The following is a 27,501-nucleotide window of genomic DNA, read 5'->3' on the forward strand; positions in this document are numbered from 1 at the left end:
TGAATTCCAAAGCCTAGGAAAAGCTAATTGTATTTTGTTACCATTTTAGTACTTTCTTTGTGCAATGATCCCATCTTGCATCTCAGTATACTGTAAAGAGGAAAAATGGATAAAAAGTGGCCTTGGATTGCTTTGAAGTAGTCCTATTATGTGTGTGCATGTGTAAATTGGAGGTGTGGCATGGTTCATCAATGGATCAAGATCACATCCTGTTTTTGCTGAAATACTAGAAAGAAGCATGTTATACCTGTAAAGCAAGAAATGGAGAAAAACAAGGAATGGAGAGGAACTGGACATTCATGCTTCTCAAGGTGCTGCAGCAACACAAATCCTGATCACAACTGCTTGTGACAGGTAAGTGATACAGTGATAGTAAGATGGTTTTTCAACTGATGTTTCTTAAGCGTGGTATCAGTTTCCTGTCAGCTGAACTGCTGGAGCAGTGCCTATAGTGCAGATCCCAGGAGAGCCTTGTTTTTTTCCAGTTTAACAGACAGAATAGAGCTGCAGAAAAGGAAGAGAAGAAGACAAAAGAGAGGAAATTAATTTACTTAATGTAGTCACATGCTGGAGAAATACATCCATCTAAAAAAGTAGCTAAAAGAAGGTGAGGAACCATATCCTTTTTGGTTGCCTTCCATACAATAAGTTTCACAAATAGAGCAAGCTTGGGAAAAGCCTTTTGCGGTGCAAAGACGGAGAGCTTCCCTTAAAGCATGCTGGGATCAAGAGATACTTGTTACCCAGTTGGGCAGGCATCTATCCTGGATCCTTTTGCATCTTGGGCAGTAAGTACTAACAATTACAACTGTTAGGCAAGGGACATTTTCTGTTTGTGCAATTTATTTTCAGTTAAATTTCCTTCTGGCATGAATGGAGCCCCATTGCTTTTGGAATGGCTATGCTGAAATTTAATGAACAGACCAGGAACCTGGCATGTTGACTGTGAGCTTTTTTTTTTGCTAACATGAGTTAATAGTGGTCTCATCTTTCCCTTCTGCAGTCAGCAAGCAGTATTTAATCACAGAGAATTAGTGTGTTGAGTGGAAAATTCTCATTCTCCCTATTTGCAGAGCACAGATTGTCCTCTAGAGACACGAACTACAGTGTTTTCCTGGGGAAATTGCTTAGGACTAATTCTCACACGTAATAATATGGACATCTGTGTGCTTTAAAATGCACTGGAAGTCCACGTTAAAACAGAAGCCAGGTGGTTTATTTGTTGCTAAAATCTGTGCCGTTTCTCGTTTCGGTGGCAGTTTCTGTAAGTGACACAGCATTGCCTTTTTAAGTTTCGGAAGGGCAGGAAGGGCTGGGCCGGGATGAGCCGTGCGGGCTCACGGAGCCCCCTCGCCGCCAGGTGACGCCCGCGGCGCGTTGCGGGAGCGGCTCCGCACCCTGCGGGCGGCGGGACCGGGATGCGGGGAGGATCCAGCAACCGGTCCTCATCTCCAGGGACAGGAGAGGGTGGGATGCCCTTGAAATTCTGTCCCTGGATACCACGATTTAGGCATGTGCCCTCTCACGCTTCTAGAGCGAGAGGGATGGAAGCGTGCCCTGCCAGCCGCACGTGTGCGCTCCGCGGTGCCGTGACTCCCTGCTCTCCGCGCTTCCAGAGCAGGAAGCCGGCGCAGGTGGGATGAGAGGCAACAGCGGACGAGATGAGTCTGTCTTACTTCTCCTGCCTGCAAGAGCTGTGGGGCTGGTGGTTTGCTCAAGCTCTATGGAGCTAAAACACGCAGACTCTGCCTCCCGACTGCCAGGATTTGGCGTGTTTGTTTTCTGCTCTGAGGAAGGTGCTGCTGCCCGAATGCCTTCGTTCCTTGGCTGTTTTCCTTCCGGTTCAGTGTTTCACCTGAAAAAAATTCTAGGTATGACTCTGAAGCTCGACATTTTAATTCCTGAGTCTGGGAGGAGGAAGGAAGGCACAGAAAAGGTAACACAACTGCTGCTGCTCTGGAAGCTACTGAAATAGATCATTCCTTTTTGATCTTCAGCAAAAAGAAAAAAAGACCCTATGAAAAAATGTTTAATATTCTCAAATTGGAAGCCTGTTTACATTGTACCAGGGTTTATTTTTCAGTGTATTCTTCCTTTTGAGCGACTTTCCCTACCCACTCTGCTCCTCTGTACTTGCCCGTTTCCCTGTGGATACTTTTGCCTTCCTCATTTGCAGTATCCTGTCCCACTGCTGTGTGAAGTGAGTGGCTTTGCTGATGATTGGCCAAGATGTTTTGTCTGCCATCTCCTGCATAGTCACAGGTAACCCCCCTCTTTGGATACCCACTGCCCTTGGGGATGAGCAGAGAGGAGTGGGGTGTCTGGTACCTGAGCTGCTGCAGGTCTTGCCGTGGTGGCTGAGACGTCACTTCTGCTGCCTTCCCCATCTCCCTGATGGACGTCAGCACTCCTGAAGGAGAGCTGGTAGGACAAGATGCGTGTCCACATCTCAGCCTGGCATCTTGCCTGAAGCCTTCATTGAAACTCAGGCTGGCAGCGACTGGCAGAGGCATGAGGAAGAGGCAGGTGTGGGCAGGAACATCTCTGGCTGTTGCCAAGACTCAATGCACTCACTCACCTGTGAGCATCATCCCAGGAGAGCATCGCTGTGGTGCTGCACATGGGAGTGCTGGCGGGCAGATTTTAAGGAAATCGGATTCAGCTTGAGGTAGATGGCTGCAAGTTTAATGTCCATGCTCAGGCATTGAGGCTAATGGCTGAAGCATGCTGAGTGCAATATTAAATATCTCTAGACACTTGGTTCATCTTTTAATCTCTTATCTCTTTTACTTGCAAAATCCAGTTTTTTAGGATATAAATGACTTAGATTTCTAATGTAAAAGAAGTATTGATGTGATTTATAATTAATTATACTCTTTTTAAAATAATGATTAAATTTTACTGCATCTGTAAGTCACATAGAATAAAAAGGGCTTTTAACAATGTGGAAGTTTAGTGTCCCATGCCTTGAGTCTCAGCCAGTGATAGACAACCTTATCACATATTCTGTCATTATTACCTCCATCAATCAAAGTGTTATCAGCCATGAACCAGAAAGAGATAAGTCTGTCATTTGGTTGTAAAATCTGCTGAGGTGGAAAATATTTGCTTAACTGTAATATAATGCATAGGTGGAGGAAATTGGCATTATTACTGTAGCTGGGTTACCAATGGTGTCATATGAAATGCTGTAGTCCTGGCTACCATTTACAAATCAAGATAACCCATATTTTTTAACACTTTAGAATAGGAAAAGCAGTGCTGGAAATTCTGAAATACTACATGTCAATAATTTTTTGAATGAGCCATCTGAACACGCTGTATTTGCACTCCTTCAGGGAATAAGCAGGCCCAATGTAAACACACCTGCTGCCAAAGGACATTTTACCTGAGTAATGACTGTAAATTAATCCTATTAGATTGGACTCAAGTTGTGACAAGTAGAAGTTCCCAGGAAGCGCTCCACCTTTCTACCTTCTCCTGCCTGACAGATGATGTGCCTTTCGAACTGGACAGCTTTCTGTGACCTCTCGTTTAAAGGAAACATGTTTTAGGACTTTGATATATAAATAGTGTCTAGTGGCTTGACTTCACCATGGCTCGTGTCTTGGTGTAAGGATGTCTTTCTTTTGTGGATCTCTTTGCTGGAATTTTTCATCTGAAGGTGCAGAAGTGGGGCACGGGGTCAAAGCTGACAATTTTCTTTTGAAATGAGGGGTGCAATACCCTCTTTAAACCTGCCTGTTTTTCATATGTAGCTTTTGTGTCCAACTCCTCCATCCTGACAGCAACCAGGGAACAGTGCGACAGGTTTCTGTTCCCAGCACTGGTCAGCATCTCCTCGCTCCAAGTGGCTGTGCCGCTCCTGAGGAGAGCGGTTTCCCTGCTGACGGCCCAGCCCGTAACATCAAGTGCTCTCCGAACAGTAGCTGACAGCGCTAATCTGCATTACATAGGATTAAACAGGCACAGTAATTAACTTGCATAAGCGCTTTAGCAACTTTTGGCCTTTGAATTGCAGTGTGTCCTGTATATTGTGGTGCAGAGTCTCTCTAAGCTGGGGGTCAGCACGGGGCGGGAAGGGGAGGGGGATGGAAGTTGGGGAGAAGAGAACAGAAGCTGAAATTTCAGCCGCCAACAGTGAGCTGGAGAGAGAAAGCACGGGGTCAAGCTGAAATAGCTGTTGTCATTTTTTTCAGGGGTCGAGGTGTGCTGAGTATCATACAGGTGTGTTGAAAAAGCAGTACTGGCACTGGTATCCACAGCTCTCACTGAATCCACTCAGCTATGAAAGGAAAGGCTTCATTTCTAGTCCTATGTTAAGTGTTATTCCCAGGTGAGAAATGAAGCTGTATCCAGGAATTTACTTCTTCAGTTTTATAGTGTTTAGTCATCACAAAGCATACCTTCAACTAATTCTGAACTGCTGTACTTGGAAGATTTGGTTCAAATGAGCAACCCCTAAGCTGAACTAAAATGTAGATATGTAAATAAACTCCCTCAGCCACTATCCTCACGTGCTGGATTCTGCTCTGTGACCAAATGTCTGTAGACTTTAAGGCATTCATCCCAAGAAGCACTACAGAAATAAGTCCAAAGCAATGTATCTTTTCACTGGTATGTATGGCAACTCTTAAATATATCTGATGCAGCTTATTCAGATCTGCTTTGAATCAGAAGAACAGCAGGGAAGGTAAAATGCATTTGCTTGTAGCAATTTCTCTTTCTTTGAAAACATATGGTTCCAGGGGAAAGGTCTCAAAGTCAGCAGGAAAACTTGAGAAGATTTCACTTCCCCACTATACAGCATGTTATCCTGGGTCTTATGTGTGAAGCTTGTTTCAATTTTACATGAGGCAAAAGCGAGAAGTCACCAGCAGGTCAGCTGAAATTTCTATACCTTGAGAAAAAAGTCTTGATCCAGTCTGACTTGTAGACAGTGTGAGTTTCTTGTTTGTTTAACTTTCAACTCAGGATCCTCTTGCAAGCCTCACAGGAATGTGTTGTCAAGACCTTTTTGCCTTTCTGGAAGTGTTGTCTTTGGACATTTCAGAGCAAAGCACTGAAAGTTTTCTCATCACCCAGACAGTCCCATAGCAGTCCACGTGTCTTGGGCGCCACTGAGAAAATGCATACAGCTGAAGTAAACAGAACCCTTAGGTATGATGGACCTCAGTGCAAAGCCACAAACCCTGTGGGAATGAAGCACTTCAGAGAGACACATTTCAGTCTTAAAAACCTGCAGTAACCTTGGGAGAAGTTACTCACACCAACAGATAATCAGCTCAAGAGGATTTCACTTACAGGTAATGATGGTGCAACAACTTGCCTGTGCAAAAGCAAATACAAAAGGGGAAATTGTTCTCAATCCTTTTAACCAGGTAACAGTGGGTCTGGTCCAGTAGCCTGAATGTGGTCCAGAAGTCAGGACAATGGATTGGCAAACAGGGAGCAGGTTCACAAAGGACTAACCATTTTGTAATAAACAAATCAGAGTTCATTAGCTGATTGCCTTGGGATTCAGAATGGGCCCTCATCCTCTGTGCCTCGGTTTACCTCTTTGGCCAGAGCATAATTAATGCTTCCCAAGTATCTGCTGCTGCAAATTGCTGGAAGTGTAGCTAGATCCCAAAACCTGCTGGCACTCACTGGCAGGTATGGCTGTATGACAGGCTGTGTGACAGGCTGCTTCCCCTGCAGCACCTGGGACCCCACTTGTAATAACCAGTCTGTACAAACACTGGTGTAAAAAGTGAAGAGAAAAGCTGTTTTGGGGGCCTGATTGCAGCAAATGCTGATTTTTCTTGTCTCTCAAAATCCAGTGCTGAAACACTGACCCTCACTGCAAGGTGAGCAGATCTACCTGGAGTATCTTGAGAAGTTCATCCCCTCTGATGGAAACCACCCATGGGTGTGATTCTTATCTCAGTCTGGGCATGCTGTCAGTGGAGGTAAAACTAATAAGTGATATTGTCATCAACTTGGATATTTTTTAAGCATTGAAGTTTACCTTCATAGAAGAGAGAGCTCCTAGATTCCTTCCTCAGACAAGCATTTTGGTTTAAAAGCTGGTATAAACTCCATAATTGACCTTTTCTATAAGAGTTGGAAAAATTAAATGAACATATTATTTATTATTATTATTATTTATCCATTAGTAAAAAACAAAATACGTAAGAAAATAATCCACACTTGAAATAACAAAACCAAAAGTATGAATGTAATAACATAAAATGACTTTGAAGTTAAATTAATTGTTTTAGAACTGGAATCCTAAACCCCATGTCTTGTTTCTACAAGAATCTCCTCACTTAATTTTGTATGTATGACGATAGCCTGGCACTCTGAACCCCTGGGGAAAAAGGTAATCTGTTTGGATACCTGCATGGAAATCTGCAGTTCTCAAAGTGTTTATCACACTATTTGTCTACAGTCCTTCATGGTGGCAGCTGGATAATAATGTTGACGTGCTTGATATTTATGTGGCATTATTACAAATTTTGCTAACACATGTGATGTATCCTTTTCAGTATTGCAAGGATATTCTTCTAATATTGCTTGACTGTATTGCTATGTTTGTCTAAGATTTCACAGTGCGAGATGGTAAGAGCTGGAAAAAACAGAGAAGAGCATGAAATTGACTCTTTCCACGTAAAATTGCCAATTAATGCCATTGCACATTTTACACAGTTGCATCTAAAGAATCAGATTCTGCTTCCAATGAAGATTTGTATGGCAGAGCCCCTGTGACACCTTCTGATATAAATGCAACTTCTTTGCTTAAGGCAAAGTGGTATTTGTAAAAGGGCATCATTTCAGCTGTGTGCTGAGATTTAAGATGCTCCTCAAAGGCCAGGCTGTGGGTTACAATGTCTTCTGCTTCATTCACAATTCCTGGTCAGTTTGATGCCACTCCTGACCCCATCTACACAACGGGAGGGCTGCTCTGCCCTGTGGTGCTTGAGGAGCAGTCGGGCACAGCCTGCTTAGCTTGGCCTGTCTGCAAAGGCATCTAGTCACTACCCTTGCCATGGCAGTGACTCACTGGAGTCACCTGCTGCTCCCATTCAAAGGGTGGAGTGAGAATGGGGCTGAGCCAGGCTCTGACATCAATGGGAAGTGGTCTCAGAGGGCTACGGAGACTGATTGTCTTTACTTAATCTGTGAGAAAGCAAAACCAGCTGTCATTGGGCAGTGCAGATGGACAGCTGCGCTTTTAATCACTTGCATTAAAAAAATATATGAAAATTAATTGGAGTATAGTGTACAACTGTCCCCAGTCATGCTTCTGAAGCTCCATCATGGACACCTGCTGGCTTGTCCCCTCTCCAGCCCTGGCTGCAGAGGAGGATTTGTTTCCTTCTCTGTTTTAAGCTATACCCTTGATTGCACAGGAAAACCGTGCTCTTGGCCAGGGTCCAGAGTTGTAACTCTGTTGCCAGAATTTATTAAAACAGCACCAACCGACCCTCTATATCACTTAATCTTTTCTCTGATCATGATTAGTACAGAGGTACCTTTGTAATTCACCAGGACAGACGTTTGATGTAATGCCAGTGCTGCTAAGGGCTTTCATTATTACTTGGGATAACCTTCAATTAAATTTTCAACAGAAAAATAGCTTTTCCTTGTGTGTGCACTGGCACTATATTCAAGTTTATGAGGTATTGAGATAAACAATATTGCTAAAAAAACCAGTCTGAGCTTAGGTAAAACATGATTTCTCTACACCACAGTCAGCTAGATCTCCTATTTTAATAATTTATAACCATTTGAAATACAAAGAATTGTAACATAATGTCCAGGTTCTGTTAATGTGTGAAAAGGGCTGTGCAGCTACCTCTAAATTTTGTTTAGGGGCTCGCAGCAAAGGAGCTACAATGGATGGGAGATGTAAAAAGTTCATTAACGAGTAAATAAGCAGTTCTACATGCACGTGTGTGCATGTAGGTAATAAAATGGCAGAACTTTCTGTAGCTAATTTCTTATTAGCTCTTAGAAATTTTGAATGACGGCGTTTCTTTTCATGAGCTTTCTTAGTTCTCTCATGAAGCACTGAAGTCTAACCTACTGGAGTATGAAGCAATCTGAGGGTTGTCATTGCTCTACAATAGCCCAGATCAAATTAATATTGAAGGGAAGTTTGATTTCTTTTGGTTTTTTTTTAAAATGTTCATTTGTTCCATCAGCACTCTCATCATCAGTCCTAGGCTTGTTCCACCTTTTTACATGAAGTGCACACCTGGATTCTCAAGATTATTGCATTTAGTACAGCAATATTGATGAAATTAGGTGAAACCTTTAAAAATGTATATATACACGAAATTCACCTGGATTTCTTTCCTGTTCAGATCCCTCAAAAATGTCCTGATTCATCATCAATTTCAAACAAATCCTTGCAATTGAAGAAATAGGCACAAAGAACTAGAGAGGGGATCTGGATGGAGGTTTTCTGGTTTTAAATCTGAAGAGTGCAAATCTGACTTCATATGTGAAGTCCAAGTGTAGTTAGGGGACCCATGCCATGATTTCAGCAGCAAGTGAATGAGGACTGAACAAATTAATTCACTGTGGCTGAATTGCAGCCTTAATTACATGCAATGTAAGGTAATGACAGTCTTGGGCTGTGACAGCAGGTTGCTGGTATTCTCACTGCTCACCTGCTGCTCATGCCTCTCCCGCAGGGAGGAAGCTCCATTTGGTTTATTCCCTCAACTGAATCATTTCAGAAATCTGCCTGGGAAGACAGCCATACCCAGAGGAGCTGAGGGGCTGACCAGGGCTGAGGACACGGCAGCTGAGCAGGGCTCCAGGGGGTCACCCCTTGCTGGAAGAGAAGCCTGGTGGAGCCTGAGCCTTAGATGTGGGCTGGTAATGCTGCAAGGAAGCTGAGAAGCAATGCCATGGATTTCAGTAAGACATGAGAGTCATCCCTGGATCTGCACCCGCCTGAACGCCAGAGGTATTTGGAGTGAAGTTTTTATCTAACAGATGTTAACAGAAATGCTCTGACTTGTGGGGAAGGGGATTTACTCATGCTGTTTTTAATTCAGCAGTGAGAAAAGGAGGGCCTAGCTTCACTCTTTGGAACTGGCCATCACTGCCCAGGGATGTCTCTAATTTAAATGTCTGTTGGTGGCCCTGGCTGGTGCTCAGCTCTACAGCCCAGCAAGAGGTTTCCTGAGCTAGGCCTGGCAAAAATAAAGAGATTTGGATTTGGTTGTCTTCTTGTTTTGGTGTGCAAATCTTTTTCTTTAATGGGCAATAATTCTGTATAGGGAACTAGCGATGGATTAAAAAGAAAAGTAATGAAATAGATTCATGGAAAAAACCATGGATGTGTTAAGAGCATTTTTGTTTTGTTTCCCTTATTGCAAGCCTCTTCATGTTTCTAAGACCTTGTCTGAAATGGGCTCTTAGGCTCTGCTTGGATTATAACAGTGATGCCAACTGCTGGTGCAGATATGCTGCCACTAAATACACAATGGCTGGAGCAGCAAATACCCACTGAAAATGCAAAGTATGGAGGGGAGAAGGGAAAGGAGTGTGCATGGGGCAGACTGTGAAGTGTATTGTCCAGTGGTAGTTTTTGGTGGAGTGTTTGTTTATTTTTGCTCAGGATATGAGTAAGAGAGGACTCAAATAAAAGCCACCAGAAAGTGAGGTGGTGCCAGGCAGGTGGTACAAGAAATGGTGAGGAGTCACCTGCCCACCCACAGGCAAGGATGTCAGTCATTAGCATGCAGAGAACTGTCTGCAGTGAGGCTGCTGTGGCCCCCTTTGCTGGTATCCAGCAACAAAGAGGCACGTCAGCCTCCCAGGTATTTACCCACATACCTACGGCCAGGCTGTGAATTCTTCAGTTCAGCAGGAGCCAACACCCTCCTAACCCAACAGCAGTCTGGCTCAAGCGAGAGGGATGTGATTTGGGTTTTTAGTTACCAAGTCTTGCATCTAACTGAACCTCCTGCGGGGGAGAAAGGCTGATCTTAAGCTCGTAATTCCTTGTTTAGATGTGACTTAAAATAACTGGCTTTGGGGAGCAGCAGTGCCTCCACTGATCCCAGTGAGAATTGTCATCCTGCCAACACTGGCTGCAGGTCCCAGAATTACCACTGCAAATGACATCAAAGGCCCACTATCCTGCCTTCCTTATCACCCATGAAGGACTGAATGAAAATCAAGACCAAGAGCTGCTCTGGCCTCCAAGGCCTGAAGAACCTGGCTCAGTTTTACCTTCCCTCCCTGTCTCATTGCAGCAGAAGCTGTCAGCCACTGCCTAGCTGGGCTAAGGGTCAGGGAATGCAGCTGATGAGAGGTGATCACTAAACCTGTCATGTAGACAGGCTGTTACCACAAGCAACGATGATGAAATAGGATAGAGATGCATGAACTTCCGATTTTTTTCAAATATATCTGGCTTTCTGTGAATAACTACTTGCTTGTCAGTTCAGGTCATCCGTAACTAGCTCATGCTGCCACATTTGAAATTTTAGCTCATGGTGGAAAAATAAAAGCATGTAGGGGGAGGTGTCACTAACAGCAAGTGATGAATCCTGGCACTGTCAGCATTTTGGATGATGTGAACACATCTCCATGCACTCAAGTAATCTGTATCATTGTTACTCATCATCATGTGTCTAACCATAACTATGCTTTTAGTTACATGGCAGCAGAAGTATGCACGTTGTTTTCCAAGTATGAAAAGGCCTTTTCCTTGTGGCTGGAGCCTCACATGCTAATTTGCCAGCTTCTAGACTTTGATCCTAGTCTAGCACAACTGCTGTAAGATCAAGGGCTGTGTTCCAGGTACCACAACAAGTGATGAAGATGATGGAGAGCAGGGGTCACAGCAGCTGAGTTGTACATGATGACTACAGTTCTTGCAGAAAGGGAAAATTCAGAATTTTCACAGGACCCAAACATTTAATTCAACAGGAGGATTACCTGTGTGTTGGCCTGCCCTTCCCTGGTACCAGTTTTGTTGTCCTCTTAAAAGAGCTGTCATTGAAATATAACATCTTCCTCTTAAATACCAGCGGAAGTTCCCCTGCTGGCATTTCCATCTGGCCACAGATGGGCTACTCTGCAGCTGGCACCTCAAATGTGACTTTTTGGGAACTTAGGTTAGCCAATTCCTATGATATCATAGCATATATATATTTCCTAAACCAAGAACTGGGTTCTGTAAGCAATAAGTGTCTCTTGAAAGCCACACTGTAAGCCTCAATCTAAAAAAAAAAAGAAATCTTGCACCACAAAAAATGTTAATAGCAAATCTAGGATTCATCCTTTGCACTCTGGATTCAGAGCCTGTCAAGATTTCAGACTTTGTTTATAGAAACACTGATGTCTTATTTGCTGGGATGTTTTTTTAGATGAAGACTAGTTTTCATTTTGTATTTGTCTCTGGTAAATGAAACATAAGAAAACCATGGTTCCCCAAGGCTGACTATGAGGGCTAGAAGTACTTTGGGAATGGTGCTTTCAGCAGGCAAAAGATATTACTAAATAAAATACCAAACCATTAAATAAGGGTGATGGGGTGTAATCTGTTCCACACTGCACGATTATATGTTTGCAGAATAGTACCATTGAATTTCTAAAATCAAACTTCAAGCTAGATTTTTGCTTAAAAAAGTATCAGCTTCTTTTCATGGTGTAATGACTGTGATGTTGATTGTTACCTTCAGTGCTGGGTACTGAAGAAGGGATGAACAGAGTAATAAAAAGGTATAAAGGGCTTCATGAATTGGTGTTGAAGACTGTTAAGGATAGAAATAAAGATGGATCAATTAAACAGATTTTTTCCAGGTGTTTTATCCTTTGAGATAATCAGAGGAAACTTAATATTGCAATAAAGTCTGGTATCCCTTGCGCTTCCTTATTTTTAAGGAAGTAATAAGGAGAGTTTAAAGCCTTTTAAAATAAGTTTATTAATAAATATTAGTTCTTCATGGTTTGTATCATGCTTTCTTTGTCTTAGATGGAACAAAGCAAATGACACTTGGTGACAGTTTTTCTAGCTGATCATAACCTAAAGGCATCCAGATTTCACACATTGATTAGTTATTCCACAAGATACTTTCAGCACCATTCATTATTCACTATTACCTTTATATCATGGTAATTACAGTGTCAGCTGAGTAGTCTAATTATCTATTACACTTAAAATCTTGAAAAAATCATGCTGTAATGTATTGTAAGAATACTGTGTGCTAAGTCAGCTCTATAGTTTGCAGACATTTCTAACATAACCATGTGCTACAAAACTATTGCTCTCATTTCTTTAACGTAAGAGATAGAATAGAACTTTAAGTGTGTAGTGATCTAATATTTATCAGGTCTGAGATTTCACATCCATGCATCTCGCCAAGTAATTTACAAGACTTTTATCTAGGTCTCCAGAAAACATTATTAATTTCTGCTTGTTTACATAAGAAGCAATTATTGCCATACCCTCCCCTGGTGAACAGTAATACCTTGCTTCAAGAAAAAATAATCCTGTTGCTGTGTTAACGTCCTATGCTGGAAGAAAATGGAGCTGACTCAGTGCATGCAGTCGAGCTCTCAGAACTGTCTTCCAGGAGCAAAACAGGTTATGTGAGAACATGACCTTGGTGAGCTGTGCTAATGACTGTGATTTAAAATTCCAGGCTTTTGTCTCAAGTAGAGAATTAGATGAGACAAAATGCGTTTAAAACAAAACGAATAGCACTAAACAAAATGTAGATACAATTAAAAAATATTACAATTAGTAACTAGGTGATCTCTAGCTAAAGTATGTTCAGTTTTTCCCAAGCTGGCATGTGTGGAAACTTGTACTAAACCCACAAAATTTGTGAATACCTGTAGTGTGGTGGTGTCAGCTGACACCTGGCTGCACAGGAATGCAATGGTCCCAATACTGAGCATATTGGCCCTGTAACTTAACTGGCTGGCAAAGACCAGTCCTAAATGTATTTCGTGAGTGATGTGTAGTTTGAGAGGATAAATTCATGTTTATCACCTTCTTGCCAAAGGTAATGACTGTTTGGACTGGGGTTAGAACTTCTTGGCATGGGTTGTCTCAGGAAGGTCCAGCATACAGTATTCAGGAGGAAATGCTGCTTGTGTTCAAGCTGGACCACCCTTACAGGATTTAAGACTTCTTTGAATTATGGTGTTCTCCTGTGAATGTAATAGTGTTTTAGTCTCCTATGGGAAAGATTTAGGGGAGCTATCCCTTAAAAATATTCCCAGCACATGCAAAGCATTGGTTGTTTCAAATTTTTACATACATTTGCATATATTCTACTTTCATTTCTTAGAAACACTCATGTCTTTGAAATACCAGAGGAGTGAAGAGGTACAGAATGTAGTGTCTGGAAGAACACAGATATGTTCCATTAGCTGATAGTTAACATTTTGCAGTGATGCAGATCATGAGATGTAGCCATTCTCTTGGTGTGTTGTTAAGCAAGTGTGGTTTTAATCTTCCTCACGCATGAACTGTCTTCCTTAATCTTAATCCTTCTAATCCTTAGACCTTTCCTGTGTCAGGTGAGGGTGAATGCTCTAAGTGCTCCCAGCTACCACTGGCCTAGTTTCCCTAAACCCAGACCACCCTATATCTGAACTCAGTGTTGTATCACTTTAATCATCAAAGAGATCACATTGTCTTCAGTTATTTATGCCTTCATAGATTTACTTCAGAATAATGCCAAGACGTAGGAGGATTATAAAATCATACTTTCATTATTCCACCTTCAGCTCTGAATTCCTGAATGAGACTGTACTCTTTAATACTCCTGCCTTTATGCTATGCATATTTTCTTTTTATTTTCTGATTGTACTTGTTACTGCAAGTTCTCAGTTCTCTATGCCTTCTAATATGTTTTCTAGTATGTTTTCATGGTACAGAATGGAATATTAGTGTATGTAAGCATATTAGTATTTAATTTAGAATTTATTTTTCTTTGGGTTTCTTTTTTTTTTTAAATCAGTGATCTCTTTCTTTAGTATTTCAGTGGAATAGCCTTTAAATGTATTGAATTTTGCAATTACTATTATTGAATTATCGAATTTGGCAATTTCTTTATTTAACACACAATTTTTAAGCATATAAGCCCTAGCTGCTAGAGAAGTTCTGTTTCACTGTCTGCTGTTTCTGATACCAGATTTTCAATTCCTAAGTAATTGCTATGAAGCAAAGGAGTGTGTCCATCAGTCAAAACTTAAATAAACAAGTCATGAAGTATTGCCTTGTAGGTACCAACCAGCAGACAGCCTGGCAGTGACCAGCTCAGCCTGCAAAATCAGACACTTCTGCTACATCCCTTATTTTTTGAAGAATTCCCTAGTTCAGCTTAATGCAATTGATGGAATGGCTTCCTTTCTATATCTCTGCCAGGGGGAAGATGCTGTTCCCTCCTCTAGAAAACACACTGAAAGCCATTCTTTTGAAGTTTCACGGAATTCATCTTGGGTAAGTCGGGCACCCACCTGAGTTATGCATTTCTCAAGCTATCAAATATGTGGTTGTTTACCTCAATTTTCTCAAATAACCCCAAATATCCAACTCACACAAGAGCCCAAATTTAAACTTCTGTTTTGGAAACCCTTGGCCACATTTGTTTCCTGGTTGAAGTCTTAAGACAGTAAAATGGTTTTGTTTTATGAAAACATTGCACAGTAGTTGACTAAACAAAGGCCATTAAATAAAAGCAAACTACTGGAAGCCTTTGCAGCCTTCCCCTGCTACAGCAGGAAAACACTCGGATTGTTTTGGCCACTCGGTGTCACATTTCAGGATTTATAACTGCCGGCTTTATCTGTAATAGTACTTGTTTACCATGGTTATTCAGAATTGCAGAAGAAAGCAAGTCTGTCCTGGGAAGTGTCTTTTTCCTTCCTTCTCAAATATCAGGTGCACACAAGGTAATCCAGACAAACCTGGTGAGTCTTAACTATGGTGGTCTAAAAAGCAAAAGGGCTCTGTGCCTGGTGCTGCTTGGATGAAGAAGCAAATTTTAAATCTGTGCTGTGCCAAGGCTGGAAGGGGTGTTGGGCTGGGCTGCAGCAAGCCCGATGCATCCATGCCCATGGAATAACATCTGAGCACAGGGCAAGTTGTGGGGGAGCCCAGTCCGGGCAGCCGCTGGGGCACAAGCAGTGTGGAAGGCTCAGACATGGATTTGGATCTGGGCTTGGATGTTTTTATGGTCTATTTGGTGATTAAATTGTATTTTAAGATTCTCAGGACACCACTGTCTTTGGAACCCACAGGGATCACCTTTCTTCTGCAGGCTTGAGTCACCATTCATTGTTTGATGATTTGATTGCTCTTGGCTGCCTTTGGCGCTGTCAGCTCCACTGTAATGTTTCGCTGGCCTGGAAAATGACAGGCGGCTTTTTGAGCAAGAAAGTTCAAGAGCAGAAATAAATTCTATTTTTAATCCTTCCTCTCATTTTCCGTGGGTGACACAATTTCTCACAGCACGGCAGTTCCAGGGTGTGGTGGTGTCACAGAGCTTGCCTTGCAGCCTGTTTTACAGATCCTGACCTGTTTACATGCTTTCCCCTACTTGGAAATTTCAGGTTTGGGGGTTACTGTACTACTAATACCTGAATGGCACTTTGATTTATCACAGTGGGTTGGCAACAGATCTGTGGGATGAGAAAATACAAGCTAGGAATTTAAAGAAGTACTCAAGCATTAACAAAGCTGAACTGTGTCAAGTGGTGATAAATTTTCCACTATACCCTTGATCACCTTGTTATTAATGTCATCAATCTCTCTCTGTAAGAAGTGGCTCTGGGCATGCCCACATGACCAGATGTTCTGCTAAATAATTAATCACTGGGTCATGTTGCCAGAGTTTACTGCTTTCCAATTTAATCTTAGCAACTTACTCATTCATTTCTTTATTCGGAAACAAAAAGCTTCACGGATAAAAATGAGTCAAATACACTGATATGTACACGTGTACATTAGCTTGTGGTAGAAATGTTTTTCCATCTTTTAAAACAACACCCCAAAATTAACAGTTGTGAGAATGATCACTTCAGGAACACAAGCTGTTTCTGCTGCCAGAACTCACATCCCAGCTGGCTCTCCCTGCCCCTTCGGTAGTAACTCAGACCTCTCTACCTTTTAAGAGGGCATTTAAAAATGCCACACTACCAGGATATCTCTAGAAATAAAACATTACAATGTCAGTTTGATTGTTTAATTAAAAATTACCAGGGATACCTGTCCCTTTGTTGAACTGGTATTGTTTGTAGCTAAAGCAAAATAAGTTCTTAGCAAACAGTTTAAAAATATTATCTTCTCTTCAGTTACAATTAATTTAATTTAGACTAGCACTGTATTAACTTGTAGCATTCAATTATTTAATGAGTCATGGAGAAAGTTTGCTAATTATAGAGCCATTCATTTTTCACAGGTTTGAAGGCGTACACTGACACATATTCCATCAAGACCATGAGCTTTGTTCCATCCAAACCCTTCTTTAATGGTCTCCGTTATTTCACATAAGAAGTCAATTTGATTGTAATTTAACCATATGTACTGTCCTATACTACTTAATTTTGTTTGTGTCCCTCCAGGGATTTTTAGCTGAAGGCTCTTGTATCTGTTATATCTGTGACACCATTGGGTTTTCCCCCTCTAGCTTCTTCCCAAGAATCAGTGGGCAGCAGCCTGCTCATCAAGGATTAATGCCAGCCTTCCACACGTTTACCCATTCAGACTCTCCTCTTTCAGTGTGGTTCATGGTTTTGTTTTTATTAATTCCCCCTAGATATTAGTTAGAATTGGCCAAATATAAGATGGGCTTTGTGTTCTCTGTCCTAATGAGTCAGTTGACTGTACTTCCAAATCAGTATTTTCATAGGATCACTTGCAATTTTCCCTGCTATTTTACTGCTTGCTACTCATTCTCCACTGTTGAACAAAACATATGGCAGTGGTTTTTTTCCCCTTGACTGCATGCCTGAAACTTTTTAAAAGGGAAAACGAGAATAGTTAATGAGCTTCTCTTTCTGGGAATCAAAAACCCTAACCAAACAAGCATTTGTGAATACACGAATGTGGTTAGTAGGAGCCACGAATATTTTCACTGATACTCGTCCCTGTCTGAACGCTCTAGAATGATACAGCTACTTATTTGCTGCCTTTATTTCTGTTAGTTGCCTTTCTAATGAAAATATAAATGAGATACTGTTTTAATTTCCCATCACTATGCATGGCTTGTGTAGGCAAAGTCACTGTCTCCCACAGTCACTAGAGCATGTGTCCTGTGCAGTTTAAATTTCCAATTATAAACATACATTATCCATAATTTTATTGGTGACTGTTATGTGTACTATCTATCCCCAAATTCTTTGGTTTTCCTATGGGATACCCAGCATAGACTTGTACAAGAAAATTGTTAGTGTGACACATTACACCAGTATCTTCCAAAGCCCTGCTCTGTAAAATCTAAATTTAAGCAAAAGGTTTGGTAAAATCCCTGATATCGTGAAAAGCTTTGCCTATGCTGTATGTAAACATCAGGAATCTATGAAGAACCTCAAGAAAATACTGAATACATGTAGGAATCCATTTAAATCAATATTTAACAACAAAGTTGTTGTTTCTGTATATGTGTGTACGTTTTTAAGCCTTAGGGGTCTGTAAAATTGAAGTTGCTTTATCAGTGTAGGCTGCAGTTATGTTTCACTTCTGATGCTGAGCTGAATTAGGAACCACAGGGATTGCCAGGGACCAGACTATCCAGTCAGGAGTACTGTCTCCAGCATCCACCAGCACCAAATGATACAGGGAGAAGCTTAAGAAATGTCATTGTAGACTAGTGGATTGAACACAGTTTTGTCTTTTTAATTGTAACTCCTCAGAAATTAGTTTAAATGCTAACAAAAGAAAGTTTGAAAACCTGTTAGAATTTAATAGTTAGTTCTGAGTATTTTTGTTGTTATTTGAATGTCTTGCTCATACCTAAATTATCTTTAGATAGGGAATGCACTGGACAGCTTTTTGGGACAAAAGAGATGCTCTGTGATGATTATGTGTGGTCCTGCATGCAGGAAGACCCTGGCAGGCTTGGATGGTTGGTATTGGGAGGGCAATTAAAGTACTTCAGGTCCTCTGGTGTCTGTAACAGTTTGCCCACTCCCCAGTTACAGGCCTGGAGTACTAGTTTGGCTGATGTAGCTGTTATCTCCTGCAGACAAGCAGTAAGAACTGGGGGGTAGCAACACCAAAGGCCTCACAGTTTTTCAAAAACCATCCCTCTGGGGTGGTATGTCACCAACAACTCCTTACTTACCCTGAAGACTGCTAGGGATACAGCCAATAGGTGGGTCTATTTGGAGTAAATACAGCTACTTACACAGCATTTGGATTTCAAATCACTCCAAAGTTCAGGCAAACTTAAACCATGCACACAGATGCACCCTCTAATAAAGATAAGACTGAAATACAAAGTTTACAACAAATCTGTATTTGAAGTTAAAGTTTCTTTGGAATCTCCTTCTCATAAAAATTGACATTATTCAGATCTAGCAGTTTAATAAGGATCACATTTAATTTCAAGTTGTAGGGTCCATGTATTTCTCACAGTGAGGCTTTTGCCGAAGTGTTTTACCAGTCAGTCACTGGTGATTACCCAGGAGCAAACAAGAACAGAGGGTTCAATGTGAGATCTGACACTGAGCAGATGAGCTCTGTGCTGTCCAATGCTTTATCTCCAATCTTCCTTTACATCAAATTGCTTTTCTAGTTTTATTCTGAACCTTCCTTGCTTTTTATGATATGTGAAAGATGGTGTGATTCTGTAATTCTGTGATTCTGTGACACAAATCTGGGACTCCTTTCCTTGTGCTAATATTCACATTGTGTTTATTAACTTTATCCTGTCTCTACCAATATAAGTAAATATTTTGGCAGAAAGCCCTGTGAATTCCCTCCTGTTGCACAAATGGCCACATTTTCTATCTTTGAGAAACGAGATTCTTCTCCTTCTAAGTTTGCTTATCCTTTTCCACTTTTTCCAGTGAGTGTGAAACTGAAATAACACTTCCATGCTCCTACCCATAATCCAGGTAGCATCACTACCTTCAGTAGCTCATGACTTTTATAGCTCAGACAACTCCTGTGGATACTGTTTTCCTGCTTTTCAAAGCAGTCAGTGGCCATCTCTTCTGTTCCAGTTCTAAACACTTGGAAGCTTTTTCCAGTCATTGAGGTGACTGACTTAGTTGGTCTTTGGATTAGAAGTATATACCCTGTTAATCTGCTCTTAGCAAGAGTGAGTATATTCCCTGCCACTCAAGTGCCCTGCAGATGACTGTAGATGCAAACAGTGCTTCTTCCTCTGAAACGTGGTGTCAGCGAGGGGCAAGGAGGTGGGACATGCCATGGGCAGTGTCACCTGCACAAAGTAACTCACAGCCCGATGACCTGTAGGTACAGCTGTGTTCAGGCTCCTGTCCCCAGCACTGCAATCCTCCTCAGACCTCTGGGCTGCTCAGCTCCCAGGGCTGCGACAGGGACACTTGACCTGCCCAGACTGTTCAAAACAAACCTACCCCTTGTGTCAATGCTGGCTGCCACCACTGCAAAGGCAACCCCAGCACCTGCCGTAACTAAATCTTTCCTCGGGGCTTTGGAACCTTCCTCCCATTCGTTGTTTTTATTTTGCTTATCTTTGGCAGGTGCTCATTTCTTTTATCTTTCAGCATTGTATTACGGGCGATTAAATGAAAACCTCTAATTCTGCAGGAACATTTGCAGGGCCCGGGTAAATCAATACTGATAGAAGAGGTTCCTCAGTAATTGTTAAATAGGGACCCAGCCTCGAGCAGCACTGACCAAAATCGCTGCAGGTGACGGCAGCTCTGATGTGAAAGGAGCGATCTTTGCTCAGTCCGGCCAGCAGAGATCCAGGTCAAGAACCTCTACAGCAGCCGTCACTCAAAACCTCAACTTCAGGGAAGCCCAAACGGCAGCCTCGAGCCCTGGCGCTCCTGCAGCACCTCTGGACCCAAGCCGGGCAGCTGCCGAGGCACGTCCAGCGCTCTGCCGCGGTGGCTTTGACCGGGGCACGTGTCAGACAGCACCCATTAACGCGCGCCGGCGGCACACAGAGCATCACCTGCCTGCGCGCAGTACCGGCGCCACCGTAGCGCCCGTCGGACAGCGGCGTTAGCGGCGGGCCCGGGGCCATTACCAGGCGCGGTGACGGAGCTGAGCAGCCCCGGCGGGCCCGGGGGGGTCCCGCTCGTTCCGAACCGCTGCCGTCCCTCAGCGCCCTCGGCCGCCCCGCGGGCGCGCATGCGCAGCTCGGCGAGGCCGCGGCGCTGACGCGGCGCGCGCGGGGGGGCGGCCCCGGCTCCGACCCCGCCCCCTCATGCCCGTTCGCTCCGCCCCCTCCGCGGGTGACCTGTAGTAACCCCGCGCCGCGGGAGCCCGGCCCCGCGCGCCACTCGGCGCGGGCCAACCAGGAGGCGCCGTGGCGCATACGGGATGAGCGCGCGCGCGGCGGTGGCGGCGGGGGGCGGCCCGGCCGCGGCTGAGCCGGAGCGCGGGGCGCGCACTCGGGCGGAGCGGGCGGTGCCGCCGCGGAGCGTCCGCGGGGCCGGGGCCGGTGAGTGCGGGGCCGCGGGGGGAGCGCGGGGCCCTGCGCCCGCCGGGAGCGTGCCCGGCCGCGCCGCGCCGCGCTGCGGAGCCCCGCCGGGCCTCTCGCCGCCTCCGCGGGGGCGAGTGCGGCGGCCGTGCGGGCCGCGGCGGGGCTGGGGCGGCCCGGCGGGGGCGGCGGGCTGGGCTGCGCACCGGCCGTGCCGCCGCGCCTCCCGGCCGCGGGTAATTAGCGAGATAACAGGCGATAGCGAGGGGGTGTTTTCCTTAGGCTTTTCTTTGTGTTTCGGCTCCGACGGGCGCGGGGAGCGCGGCGGGGCCGGGGGGACCGGCCGGCAGGTGCCCGGCGCGGGGGGTGACACGGTTGGGTTGTCCCCGCGGTGTCCCCGGCCCGGGGGTCCCGGCCCGGCCGCTGCTCGGGATGTGTGAGCGCGTGTGGTGTGACAGCTGCAGGGCCGGGGCAGGCACGGGCCGGGATTTCCAGCCCCGTTCCAGTGTTGCCATTCAGGTTTCCAGGGTTTCGGGGCTAGATTTAGTGCTTAGGTAGATTCCCTCCCTGGGCTCCCCCGGGAAGGGTAGCACAGGAACACCCTTCACTCGAGGGGAGGAAAGAAAGGCTTAAAAGACTATTTCAGATAATGAAGCTTCATTAAGAGGGTGAAGTTCAGTGTTTGGGACCCGTATAGAATCTCTGGGAAATAAGCAAACAGTAGCTTTCAGAGAAAGTAAGACAGCGACAGAATAAAAATAGTTGTAAGGTAGCTTATAAGCACTGCTGCATTTATTTTTTAGCTTGCTGAAGAAATAAGCTTCCCAGAACGTTTAATTGTTATGTACAGCAACTGATACGTAATTTTTTAAGATCAGAAATACTGCACTTTGTTTAGAAGTACAAGATTCTAGAACGTGACTTTTTTTGGCCTGTGAAATGGATTTGATAACACCAGATGTGAAATTCTTGTATTTAAATAGCCTCACTTTTTATCCTGAAGTGCAGTTCTCAGTACGGAATTTATGAAGTGAGCAATACCAATATTTATGAGCAACACAAATGATAAATGATCTTGGGTACTTTTAAAAAGTCTGATACCGGTAAGGGCAGTCATTTTTACTCAATACATTTGGAATATTATAGAAGTGTTAAGGAATATTTTAGTTGACGTGAAAGGTTTTTTTGTTTTTGTTGTTATTCTTTAAGTATCATGTAAAGAAAAAGCATAAAATGAAACCAAAAAGCCTTAATGACTTTTTTGTCTGGTTACATTCTGCTGTAGATCTGGTCTTTTTCCAGAGTGGATTGGTGTCTCATTGTGCAGAAATTCATTGTGGCATATGCCTTTTTTGTTTCCTGGGGCTAAAAAGTAAAGGTCTGAAATAATAGATGTGTTATCAGCTCTTAACTATTCCCTATGAGGAAGGTAATCATCTGGGTGCAGTCTTAAGACTTTATGCTCACAACCGTCTGCACCACTGTGAGAGCAAGCACTTTTCAGTATTTGACTGTCCTGTGTGCTTTGAAAAGTTAAGGAAAGATATTATGAAGTCTGGTAATTCCCCCTTGTCCTGTGGATTTATGCTTCAGGAGTGGTTGAAACTAAACACTGTAACTTACAGACCTGATTTTCTTTGTAGTTGTTCGGCATGTTTGTTGTTGTTAGTCCCTAGAAACCAAAGGTAGGTTCACATTTAATGTTTGCATGTTCAGTGTTGATGGCTGGCTGACAGGCTTGAGTCAGTCTGATGGAGCTGCTGATGCGTGTGGTGGAAACTTCTGAAACACATAATACAGTCAGCCTGTGGTATGCATCTGGTACCTTTTGGCTGATCAGGAAAGCAAGCTTCTTGCTAATGGGTACAGAATGCCTTGGGAGAAGCAAAATTACGGACTTAATTCTAAAATAGCCTGTTTGATCTACAGTAAACTGGTGCTTGGTTCTGAAAGTTGTGCTATCTCCAAGTGTCCTGTTCCACTCAAAGTGAGGAGTGATACAATAAATCTCAGCCTCAGTTTTATTCTGTATGTGTCACAGTACTGGGATGTTTTGAGAGAGCTCTGGGTTACAGCTGTGTACAGGGGGCAGACTCTCCATACCTGTGCATCTGGAGTTCTCTGGGGCTTTGAGAAAAGCACTGTTAATGTCCTAAAAAGAGGTGTCAGGACTGTGGTGTGTTGAATCTGGGTCCTCTTTTCAGAAGTGTTTATGAGTGGTTCCCACCTTCCCTGCTGCATCTCTCTTGCTTGGAGAATCCTGATTATGTAAGAACAGTGAGTAGAGCATGCTGGTATGTGTAACTTCTCAATTTATGACACTGTTATAAAACCATAATGCCTAAAAGAAATAATTTCTCAAATCAAAAGTTCTGGTTCAGCCAGAAACCGAGGAAAATCAAAATAGTATTTATTGGAAAACTAATAATCTTTGAAGAACTAGAAGAAATGTCTTCATGCTTGACCTAAAGCGTGGTGTGCTTTTGCTGAACTGGTGAGCATTTAAGCCATTGATTTCCCCAGCCCACATTCAGTGCTGATTGTAGGGCTTTTATTCTTCCTTTCTGTAGACCAGTGAATGGTTTGAGCCACAGTCATACTAAAGACCCATTTTTTTTCAATGAATTGTTGAGACATCTGGAACAAAGCATCATCCATGTCTCAGGACAAAATGCAGAAGAGCTATGGATAAAGCATTCTTGTTCAAGGAGATCCAACTATGGAGTAAATTTGCAGAAAGTAGCAGGAAGAACTGAGTCCTGAATTGTTTAGTGATCTACATTTTCTTTTGAAATATATGTTTCAGTGGAAGAGTAACTAAACCTGTCTTGACAAATGAGCTGCTACTTGCTGCCACAATGGCAAATCCAAAGGAATAATGCAATCTGATGCTGCAATGTTATCGGACCCTAAAAACTAGATTCAGGTGGCCTGGACTCCACTGAAGCACCTTTTCTCTTCGATGGAGAAATCTAGGTGGTTTTGAAAAGCAATTCAGAGAATTTACATATGACACTGAATCGGGAGCTGCCTGAAAGCCAGCTAATAAGAAATAGGAGACAGAAGGATTTATGTGGAATTTAGGCCATCTGAATATGGCCCTAAGATGCGACTTAGTACTACTAAGTAAGGTGTATTAACACTAAGAAGACTTGGCTTCAATTTCTATCCATTTCATCTGCTGCCGATTACTAAGCAAATTTACCATTTAAGCAGCTGTTTGAGGGTGGGGGCTTCCTGGCTTGTTCTCTGTCAGGAGTGACCTCCTGCACTGGCACAGCCTGCCTGGGGGTAGCTCTGCTGAGAGGGCTCTCGGGGTCGTGGTGGACAGCAAGCTGAGCACGGGGCAGCGTGTGCCCTGTATGAACAGGAGCACAGCCAGTAGGTGAAGGGAAGCAATTATCCCATTCCATTGGCACTCATTAGACTGCATCCGGTTTTGCTCCCTGCTCTGGGACAAGGGAAATGTTGATAAACTGGAGTGAGTTAACTGGAGTGCTGCCAAGATTGTCTGGAGCTTTTGCTTTCTGAGGAGAAGTAGAAGTTGAGCTTGGAGAAGAGAAGGCCTGGGGGGCCCTTCCAGAACCTGTGTGGAGGTTTTCAAGAGAATGAAGCCAGGTTCTTCGCAGTGGTGCATGGTGGGAGGACAAGAGACAGCGGGTGTGAGGGGTCTGTCTGTACAAGGCATTTTTCACCCTGAGGTTTGTCAGGTGGTGAGACTTGCTATCCAGAGAGCTTGTGCAGATTCCTTCTATGGAGGTTTTCAAAATTCAACTGGATAAAGCCATGAGAAAGCAGGTGTAATCTCACTTTGAGCTTGAAGTTGAACCAGAGTCCTCCTACTGTCCTTTCCTACTTGAATTGTCCCGTGGCTCTGTTAAGTTTGTGCCAACAGAGCAGTCGCAGTGGGAGGTTCTGAGCCAGCTTATTTAGGACTGCATGTGATCTGGCAGTGCAGGTTTACACATCAAACTTGGAGGAGTATAGGAAGCACTCAAGCCAATCTTAAGCAGTTCCCAAATGGCAGGACTTTATTTGTTTAATTATGCAGTTAGAGTTGGAAGAACCTGCTCTTCATCCTGAGGGCCTGGTCTACATCAGTGTTTGCCGTGTAGTAAGGCCTGAAGGGCTGTCAAAGTATTCAGTACTCAGCTTTGGGATACAGTTTGGGATCTAATGATTCTGAGTCTGGTGAAGGAAATCCCCTGGACAAGGCCATATCCTAACCACACCTTCTGAATGGCTATTCCAAAATACCACTGGGGGGGGGGGAATAGTGCAACTCTTTGAAGGAAGCTCAAATCTTACTGTGTGTTACCTTTTAAATGAATTAGAGGAAAGTTGTTCAAAATTCAAACTGTTTTTAAAATCAGCTTGATTCAAAACTTGCAAGAATCTTTTACTGATCCTTGGGAAGGAATTACCCACCTGTCCTCTCGTTCCTTAACTGAGCCTGCAGCTCACGGGAAGTCAAGGTGCTGACTTAGTGTCTGTAATCCCAGGGGAGGAGGTGGCAATTTGTCACCACGTGAGCATTGGGAAGTTGTCTTTCCTTCAGTGTTCCTGAGTCTTGTTAATTATGAAAATGTGCTAGTTAATTACAGTATCTGAAGTGGGACAAGCTGGCTTCTCAGTTCTGTGAGTTTCCTGAAAAGCAGGGACGATAAGATTATTGAAATTATTGACTTAGATTTTCATTGATAGTGAAAACAGCAATAACAAACTGCAAGCCTTCTCCCATTTTACTGTAAAATTGGAAATCTGGTGGTTTGTTTTTTAGGAACTATGTAAATATCCTTACCCTGAATGCTTCTATCTACTGGATGAAACCAGTATGAGACCTGGAAGGGTAAAGTAGATAATAAATATTAGAAGTGACTTGCTGAAGATGAAGCAGCAGAATAGCAGTAGTCCTGCACTACCAGCTCCAGTTTCCCACCTATTTGCTGTTTTACATTGCTGTCTGTGTGGAACATTCTCTCCTCCTGTGATAAACTCCTAAGGATACTTTGAACTGAAAGCTATGTAAAAATACTTTATCTGCACCTTTAGAGGAAAGACTTCTGTCTTTCCCTTACTGCTCTCCAGGACAGGGAATGGAATGTGCCTCATTTTGTTCAGGTTGGCTGCTGAGACATGCAAGAAACCTGGACCATCCTCAGGAAGGTTTTTCCTGGGTGCTTTGCTTCTTGAGCAATTAGTGCAGTGTCCTACATCAGTGTGCATGATGACACAACGTTTATTGGATCAGACATACAGAATGATTTCTACCAACCAAAGTTTTGAGACTGTATGAGAAGGTGATTTGTGAAACAGTGTCGTCCACAGTTGTTTCACCACACCATTATTAAAGTCTATGTTTATGGGCTTATTCTGTGAGAACCTGTGAAAAACGTGGAAAGTGGAACATCTAAGGTTAGCTTGTAGAATTTAGATGTGTTTGGTAAAGAGGTGTCTGTAGTCAGTTTTAACTGTGTAGGTATGGAGAAGGACAGAAGGGACCAGGAGAAGCAGGAGGTGATGGCTTTGCAGGAGGATTTAAGTGGTTACGTGGAGAGATGCATCTGCTTTTTATGTCTGCAGATTTTGTAAGGATTTGTATGTTTGTGAGTGCTGAAGAGGAGAGAGGTAAGGCAGCAGGCATAGGGGGGAGACAGTGGTCTTAGTAATGCTGGGGCAGGGAGTCTGTGTGGCAAACTGGGTATGGTCTGTTCCACAGCAGAAAGTCCACAAATGGCTCATCAAGCTGTGCTGACAGAACTTTCCAGGCTTTTATTGCTGCACTTTGATTGTCTTGATGAAGTACTGCTGCCCTGTATTGTTCTAGGGAAACTGTAAATAGAGAAATGATTTTCCTAATGGACAGCTTTGAGATGCTTAGAAAATATTTTCCAGTTCAGCAGTGCTGAAAACTGTGAAGATTTTATTTTTTACCCCTCCTTGAGGGAGAAGATGCTTATGGAGATTTTTATGTACTTCTTTTGCAAGCTGCACAAATAGCTTAACCTGGTAACGTCCAGTACTTTAAAGAACAAGGTACAAGTCCACTTCCCAATAGGTGCAGCAGGGGTGTGAGCTGGTGTGTCAGCCACCAAGCCAGGGCTGTTAGTGGGTGTGAGGGTTTTTGATTAGGAATGCTAACTAAAATAGACATTAAAAAAAATCTGCCATTGACCAGAAAAATAAGTTTTAGTTAAGAAAAAAAAAAACCTTCTGCCCAAATCCTGTGTTATGCATTCACAAATGCAGTTGTGGCCAGGTCCAGGGTGTGAAAGAACTGAGAGATGTACTAACCTGACTTCTTTTTGTGCATCTGTCGATGTGTATACATCTAAGAGTTTGAGTACAGTGGTTGAAACTGCATGTATTTTAATTATATCATTAGCTTAATATTTCATGACTTTTTTGGAGATTTTTTTCAAGGCAAGATGTATTTCTCTTGGTGTTTAAAATGTTGGAGGCTCATGAAACACATGAAATATTTATATTCTTTCAAAAATAGGTAATAGTCTATTCTGGACTTTCAACTTGTCAGCTTGTATTAATCTAATATGAACATCTGTGTAACACAGACAAAATAATTTTGCCCAAGAATATTCACAAAATTCCTACAAATGCTGTTGGTACTATGGCACTTCTCTTTTTTAAAAAGGTCAGTGTTCTTGAAACTTAGCAGTGAAGGCTCTACCCGGCCAGGTAACTCAGTTTTGGTCGTGTTTATATAACGAGTATAAGGGTGTGTTTGTTTTCCCTGAATAGAAAAACAGGCTTCCCTTCTACCAAAACCTCCGCCTACCTATGCAATGTTTGTCTGCTGATTCTGAACTACTGACTTGAATTATCTCCTGTGCAGACTTAGTTTGTTCCTCACCTTCGTCCCATCCAGTCCATA

The 27,501-nt window shown here is 43.2% G+C and overlaps 1 protein-coding gene across 3 annotated transcripts in view; it reads left to right on the top strand.

Moving 5' to 3' along the window:
* The first annotated feature begins 20,579 nt into the window (after positions 1-20,579).
* The window catches only part of ACSL3 (acyl-CoA synthetase long-chain family member 3), a 52,050-nt gene continuing 45,128 nt past the window's right edge, over positions 20,580-27,501 (top strand). For 2 of the 3 annotated variants that reach the window (XR_001876095.1, XM_017822392.1), the window contains exon 1: positions 20,589-20,630. The gene's annotated coding sequence lies outside the window, so the exon portion shown is untranslated. Of the gene's footprint in view, positions 20,631-27,501 lie in introns of all 3 variants that reach the window. The other variant, XM_017822393.1, reaches the window with a different exon arrangement.

Source organism: Lepidothrix coronata, unplaced genomic scaffold (assembly GCF_001604755.1).
Source record: "Lepidothrix coronata isolate B3197 unplaced genomic scaffold, Lepidothrix_coronata-1.0 Scaffold97, whole genome shotgun sequence".
NCBI classification, from domain to species: Eukaryota; Metazoa; Chordata; class Aves; order Passeriformes; family Pipridae; genus Lepidothrix; species Lepidothrix coronata.